Raw genomic sequence first — 8,147 nt, 5'->3', positions numbered from 1 at the left:
GGAAGGACTGATGCTGAAGCTGTAATACTTTGGCTACCTGATGCAAAGAACAGACTCATTAGAAAAGACCGTGATGCTGGGAAATTCTGAGGGTGGGAGGAGAAGGGGATGAAAAGGACGAGATGGCTGGATGGCATCACTGGCTCAATGGACATGAATTTGAGCAAGATCTGGGAGTTGGTGATGGACAGGGAAGCCTGGAGTGCTGCAGTCCATGGGGTCGCAAAGAGTTGGACATGACTGAGCTATTGAACTGAACTGCACTGAAAGTTTTAATAATCTGGAAGTCAAAGGCAAGTGATAGCCATATTTAGAGTAGGTTGATGATATCATGTATGCTCATTTTTTCAGATGTAAGATGTTTAACCATTATTTAAAAGAAATCTGCATAATATTATGAATTAGTCATCTTCAAATTTTGTACTGTAGAAGATCCATAGAGGGGTGGTTGGTTGAAGATGGGAAATAATTGTGGGATCGTGGTCTAGATTCATCATCTTTACTTGACTAGCCTCTCTCCACAGTATCCTCAGCTAATACAGGATCCCTTTTTACCCATTTTTAGATGGAAGTTCTGCCTAATATATTCTGTATGAAAAGGTTCCTCTATTCAGTATGGAAGTTTAAGAATTAGTGATTCAGGTAAAAATGCAAAAGACTTAAATCTTCTTTCTCTCTCTCTGTCTTTATTTTTAAACATTAAGATTGCAGAATTCTAGTGACAGATTTTAGTAAAAGAAGCAGTGTAAGAAGTCCAGCAGAGATAAGTTAGATGACAGACAAGTCGAATTAGGGAAGAAAGTCAGTCTTGGGCTTTGATCCCAAGAAGGTCATTAGACTCCCTAGCTCAGGGACTTTTAGCCAAGATAGTTGCTTGGTGGTTGCACATCATGTCAATTCTGATAGTAAAAAATATCCACAAAGCACCATGAAAAAGCACAACACCGGGATGACAAATTTGAGTGAGTCAGTGCAAAAGAACTGACTAAAAGACAGACTATACTGCCTACAGATAGAATGATTTTTCCTCCTTGAGGGAAAAAGCAATAAAATGGTAGGTAATCTGTCTCTTTGTAGGAAAAGAGAAAATGGATCACAAACACAAAAAATTCCCAATTTTAGGGTAGTGCACTGTCAAAATGGATGATACTCCCTTAACCTGATGATTCATTTATGTTCTATTTCTTTAATTGCTTTAGAATCTGCTATATAAATATTTGGTTTTTGTTTCTCGGAATGAGGAGTTACACAGCTTATGCATGAAAATTGTGAGAGGACGATTTGAGGTTCTAATTTGGTATTTAGCTGCTTGTTCCATTCCAGAGTTGACTTCAGTGCCTGTCATATCAAAGATGAGTAGGCTAAATATCAGCTGAATAGCAATGCGTTATATGCCATTACCTGTGTGATCACAAACATGATGTTGCCGTTTATAGAAAGGCCACAGCCCATATTAGTTTATGAAATCCAGGATTTCTAGGGTCTCAGAATGTGCAGCTTCTTGAATTTTGACCACCATTTTCAAATATTGCTTATTGTAGGTAAATTAAAATTTTTTTCCACCAGCTTTATTTCTGTATTTTATTCTTGAAGTTTATAGATGGTAATCTTCTATGAGTGTGCTAAATGTAGTCCCCTGAAGAATCCTTTACCTGGGCCTGCCTTAGATGACCAAATCATAAGGAAAGATAAATGGGTTGAAATCTAAACATGCTCTTGACTTCAGTAGCTTTTGGGCACAGATAAGTTCCGAGTGGTATATATATTGGATCGGTCAAAAAGTTCATCGCGGTTTTTCACTAATGTCTTATTGGTCAACCCAGTCTTTCCTACACTCTGATTCTTGCTCAGACCTGCTAGTATCCAGCCTCCCAGCCACTGGACAGTCATAGAGAGTACTGAAAGTGTTGAAGTGGCTTCTCCGTCAGTCAGATTCACGATGTAATAGCCGCTGTGTTTTTCTTCTCTTGCTTCCGTTCCAGTGTTGGTGTTCTCTGCTTATGAATTCATTTGGGAGTGTCTCCCTCCTCCACTACTGCCAGTACCCACCATGGGAACACTAAATGTTTAAAAGTGATATGTCCTAAAACTCTGGAAGTATCATGTCAAGGGATTAGATCAGAGATGTGGGGCATGACAAAATAGGATGACTCAATTTCCGATCAGTGTCCCTTTTGTCACCTGTACTACACACACCAGCTCTGTCGTGCTGTGTATCTTACAGGGTCCCGCATAAGATCAACTTCTTCAGCTACTGCCTGCAGCTTCTTCTCTAAAGGGACGCCCCAGTCTGAGGAGGTGGGCAATAGCATTCCACACATTAACCACTCAATCTCTGGCCCCAGGACTTTGTGCATAAAAATCTTTCTCTTTCCAAGTGCTCATCCTCTCCTTAATTAGACTTAGATGGACAGTATGGTCAGAAACTCCATTTATTCTCAGCTCTGACAGCACTGATACCTCCCTTGGTTCCAGAATTGTACAAACTTGTGATTTGAGGACTCTTACACTCACCATATTAGGGGCATGAAAAGACACCATACTTGGGTGAAATCCTAGATGTATCTAAGCATCATGTCATCTCTACAGATGGTATTGTAGAATAGTTGGATTACACTATGGAAACTTCAGAGAGGGTAGGTGCAGTAACACATACCACTAGTGTTTATTGCGGTGATTCATATTAGCTTTTGTACACCTTCAAAGCATTTCTCTGTGCTGGTGATAACACATTTTTCTTTTAATGATTTGTGCCTCTCATTGAGGCATGAATATCGTGGGTTCTGTCCAAATGGTATTCAGGACAAGTTTCTTCAAATAGTGCCAGGATGAAGTGGTACAGCCTGCTCGGTGCATGGTAACCACAGAGTAAGTCATTTTGTTCCAACTCATATGGCTTTTGTATTTTAAGCACAATTTGGAAGCCAGATTGTTGTGTTGAATGTATTTTTCCTCACTACATGGCTTTCATTTGTTCACACTAATTTCCTTTGGAAAGGAACACGATAACCAGTTCATCTTAGTCCTGACTGACCTGTTTTGAACAAGGATGGAGGTAGTGAGGAGAGATGGGATGAGTCCAGACCAGGCTGGTTCATGTAAGAGAAATGGTGGAAGGAACTGGAAATGGTTATGCAGGTGAAGGGATGAATCTTGTCTATAAAGGACTGAAGAGATTTCATTGAATCTTTCAGAAATTCTGTAAACATTGACCTTTCCCAGTTTGACCATTCTTAGCACTAATTAGTACCTTATATTTTTGATGTTGAGCTCATTCAATTAAGCATTTAAACAAATATCATGCCTTATTGTTATTTGATTGTTTTATATACCTAGTTTCTGTTTCTTCAATAATTACAAGCACCTTTAAAGTCAGGAAATTGTCATTCCTTTCTTTAGGCAAAACTTATGCTTTGAATTACATGTGAAGGTAAATTCCTTTTTTTTTTTTTTAATGATCTATGGCCATAATATTGTAAACATGTGGCGGAATTTAGTCTCTGCTTACCATGCAAAATTCAGAGGCAAAAATATTAGGACTTTTAAAACAAATTCTTCTTTATTGGGCTCAGGAATATAGGTTGGAAATTCAAACCCAGAACAAACCATAAGAAATTGCTGATAAGCTTTTCTTGAGCATAAAACTCATAAAATTTCAAACACTGTTGGTCCTTTGGGGTCACTTATCCAATGCCCTCATTTTATTAATGGGGAAATCAAGGTGCAGAGACACAAGCGACTTGCCCTAAGTCTCAGTGAGAGTGAATGGAAGGAGACCTGAACTTGGATCTTCCTTTCCCAGAATCGTGCCTTATATTGCTATCACTGTTGTGGTTTTCACAGTGTACCAGGAGCTTGTCAACAGGCTTGGCATTACATTTTGATGAAGTTATAAATGTCTATCTGTAATAAATGGGGCTATATATTGTCATTACAATAGGCATTTGGTTGCCTTTCAGCATCGAGTGTTACTGCAAGGCTGTGACCAAGATCTTACATCCATTTAACAAATAATTCACTTTCATTTCTACTATATGCCAAGCACTAGGCCAGGTGAAGAGAGCCCAGTGTTCTAGATGACATTAAGGTGTGCTTCTTGGCTTCTACTCCCACTGATTGTCCCCACTGGTACATGCAGCCTGAAGTCTAGTCAAATCAGTATCCCACATGGCAGATAGCCCTGCCACAGTGATGGTCGTATCCTTGGCCATAGGCAATAAAGAAAAATAAACATGATAATTTAATGGCCAAAACAGACTCTGCTGTATAAGTTTATGTGTAATAGTTACACAGATTTTTTTCAAGCATCTCCAAACTTACTTTTTGGTATATATAATTTTATATAGTTGTATACTATATATAATTATAAAGACAAATATAATCATAATAGTTATATATTGAGTCACTGCATGTATTCTTCAATAGATTCTGAAATGAAAACAATTATTTTATTGGAGAGACGTGTCCCTCTCCTACACATAATTTGTCCCCTACGAAAGATGGAAGGAATTTCTGTGCTTAGAATGCTACCACCTGCAGTAAACTTGACTATCAATTCACGTGGCTTTTACCAGCTTTGAAGCCAGGCAATTCTTGTCAAATTTTTAGTTTGAAGAAATGTGCATTATTTCACATTTTGAACCTTGGGTATTTATTATGACATTCTTTCAAATTTGCATAATTCAAAGTTGCATAAAATTAGACTGCAATGTTTTCTCAGGAGGGTGGAAAACAAAAAAAGTTGGAACCTTTGAGCAGGTGGCATAAACATTCAGGAAAAGTAGAAGATGTAATCCTTGTTCTTAAATAGCTTCAACTGCATTAGGAAAATCAAACAGATGTGTATAAAGCACATGAGTACAATCCAAAGCAGTATTTCTCAACCTTTTTGCTATTATGCTCCCCAAGAGCTTTTCTAGATTTTTTTTTTCTAATTGCCCCCTACTCCATGGAAACTTATATTATGGATCTACTGTCTGTTTATGTTCTATGTGTATATATGTGCTTCATACACAATTTTAGTAAGATTTTTAATTCCCCAGTAACCAGTTTTCATCCTCTTAGGGGTATAATTTCCCTCATTTAGAATGCATGATTTAAATAATACATGCCTAAGTATATGATAATAAAATAAGACACAGGTTAACTACATATAAGACCCTGAAAGATCAGAGTAATAGACACAGGGCATGGACAAAAATGTATAAATCAGTGGCTACAGATGAAATATGAAAAATCAAAATTAACCAATATTTGATTAAATTTTGACATGTACACACTATATTTAAAATGGATAACCAACAAGGTCCTACTTTATAACACAGAGAACTGCTCAATGTTATGTGGAAGCCTTTATGGGAGGGCGAGAATACATGTATATTTTAGACTGAGGCCCTTTGCTGTCCACCTGAAATTATCACAACATTGTAAATCAGCTATACTCCAATATAAAATGAAAAGTTTAAAAAGATGTTTGTGAAACATAATATTGTACCAGTTTCATGTTTTGTTCCATGCTAAGCTCTGAAAAATTATATTACATTTGAAAACACTTTGTGAGTTAGATTTTCTCACTTCTTAATAATCCCTGAGAAAATGAGTTACTTATAACCAAAGTTCAAAAACTGAATTATTTAAAACATTGCAAAATCTTTGTAGCAACACACACACACACATACATTTAAAGTGGGACATGAGTACATTTAATATATGTCATATAATGTTGGGTGGCAGTTCCAAAATAGGCTTGGGAAGACTTCCTCAGGAGTGAAAGCTGAGTCCCACCTTGACTGTGCTGTGGGTACAATGTGCCAGAATTGGTGTATGGAAGACAGAGGGAAGCAGGAGGAGATGGCAGCTCCCCTTGGGCATAAGTGTTTATATATGTGTTTTATATATAAATAAGACTTATATATATAAGTCTTTATATATGTGTTAAAGAAAAATACTTAACAGAATTAATTATCTTTGGTTAAGGAGCCCTTTTTACAAAGCCCCAAAGGCCATATATTATATATTCATTGTACAAACTGAGTTCTTAGCAAGTGTGAAACATACAGAGAAGCATACACAGACCCACCCTGAAAACAAAGATATGTGCCATTTTTTTTACTGTTTCCCAACAGAATCCTGTTACTTCCTGTGAGCCCTGTTTAAGTTTGTTTTTAATCGGGGGTAGGGGCGGGTGTTGGGGAGGAAGTGAAGTGAAAAATCTTATGATTGATAACAAAAGATAAAACAGAAGTTGGATGTGATATAAATTGTTCCAGAAATAACTTGGGTTTATTCTCCTAATATTTTAGTTGATTAGTGTTTTAAAGTTTCTAAAAATCTTAAATTATGATTTTTAGTACAGTTTGACAAGAGGTCACTGATCTTGAGTTTTCACCACAGGTTGCCCTACTTCCCTGGTTATCATGAGTGGTGATCATCTTTTTGACAGACAGGGTTTAGGAGTTGTCCCACATTGAACTTGGCTTTATTATGAACATCAGCTTTGTATTGATCTTCATTTTTCCAACCTCATTTCTTGTTTCTTTCAAGTTACCTCTGGGAGATCTAATACTAGGGCTACAGAGGATGCCTTGTTGTTGAGAAAAGTTTGAAAAGTTGGTTGTGGTTATGTTTCAAGTTTACATTCACAGAATTTCAGGGAAAGGAAGTTGAACTGGATTGGAATGCTGGTAACAATAACAGCTTGCAATTATGGGACATTCAGACTTCTTCAGATTTCAGTGTTGTCACTTTACAAGCTTCTTACAGATGTCCGCAGGAGTAGTATGTGCATTCTAGAATCTTTGAAAGATAGTCAGGGAAGTGAAATGACTTGTCTATAATTATCTAGCCAGCCTATTGCTTGGCTTCCTTCCATTTGCTATTGTTTAAACACTGACCCTCTTGCTCTTCTATAACTTTTCTTTTGCCCATTTTTTTTTGGGGTGGGGTAATGTTTTGTTATTTTTTTAATTTATTTTTTACTTTTCTCCTTGTTCTTTTAAAAAGTACATCTGTATTGAGCAGTTCCAAGTCTCATATAATGAAGGTAAAATCAGTCATTACAGGTAAGACACTGCTTGCCTTTGAATTTGACATTTTGGCCATAACTTTCTCTTCTAACCCCTGGACATATGCCCGTTCTGTTTGCAGTGATCTTTGGTAAAACATCTCACCTCTGAACTCTGTTTGCTCATGGCCAAATGGAGAATTTGTTACCCATTACTACTTGAGAGGGATTACCTTGACTTCCTCTGGATGAATAGTGTCACTTGAGGAGCTTCCCTTGGTGTCAAATGAGATTGCTAGTGGTATAGACCCACCTTGCAGGACTGGTGAAGAGTGAATGAAAGTTGGTTGCAAAAAAAATCAAGCTCCTGAGGCAAATCGGAAAGCTTAACGGCCGAAACTGTAGAGGGTACGGCCCTGGCGCTTGAGAGCGTAGACCACGTCGATGGCGGTGACAGTCTTCCGCTTGGCGTGCTCGGTGTTGGTGACCGCGTCCAGGATCACGTTCTCCAGAAACACTTTCAGGACCCCGCGGGTCTCCTCATAGCCCAGAGATGCGCTTCACCCCACCACGACGATCCAGGCGGCGAAGAGCAGGCTTATGATGCCCTGGATGTTGTCGCACAGAACCTTGCAGTGGTGCTTAGCGCCGCCTTTCCCCAGGCCTTTGCCGCCTTTGCTGCGTCCCAACATCGCTTCCCGAGGAGCAAATCAACAGCAACTAAAAAGTTGGTTGTATTGTCTTGTCCATAGAAAATAGATGATGTAAGGCTTACTCTTCTCACTAGACGTTTTGCTACTTAGAGTAAAGTTATTGACCAAAGTTGAGGTTTGAGAATTAAGGAATGCGTTTTTAATGGAAACATCACCAGCATCCTGGCCAAGTGGAAATTGAACATTTCTAAATAGCAAACAAAAGATCACTTTGCTCCTAGAAATGCTGATATGCCAGGCTTAAAGATAGCTCCTCAGCAGAGAACTCGCTCTTCTCTCATGTGGAGAATCTGTTCTTGTGGAAAGATGGCCAAGGGTGTGTGCCTCTACAAAGGTTGGCAGTAAGATGCGTTTATTCTCAATGAAGGGCTTACTTTTTTGTAAAGGGCCAGAGCTCCTCTAATGTCACCACTAATAAGACTTTTTCAAAG

At 38.3% G+C, this 8,147-nt stretch overlaps 1 pseudogene; it reads right to left on the bottom strand.

Annotated features, from left to right (window-relative positions):
• Nucleotides 1-7,354: 7,354 nt before the first annotated feature.
• On the bottom strand, nt 7,355-7,695 carry LOC122439652 (annotated as a pseudogene).
• Between the last annotated feature and the right edge of the window lie 452 nt (nt 7,696-8,147).

The sequence above is a fragment of the Cervus canadensis genome, chromosome 4 (genome assembly GCF_019320065.1).
Source record: "Cervus canadensis isolate Bull #8, Minnesota chromosome 4, ASM1932006v1, whole genome shotgun sequence".
Lineage (NCBI taxonomy): Eukaryota > Metazoa > Chordata > Mammalia > Artiodactyla > Cervidae > Cervus > Cervus canadensis.
This window is presented reverse-complemented; position numbering and strand designations above follow the sequence as displayed.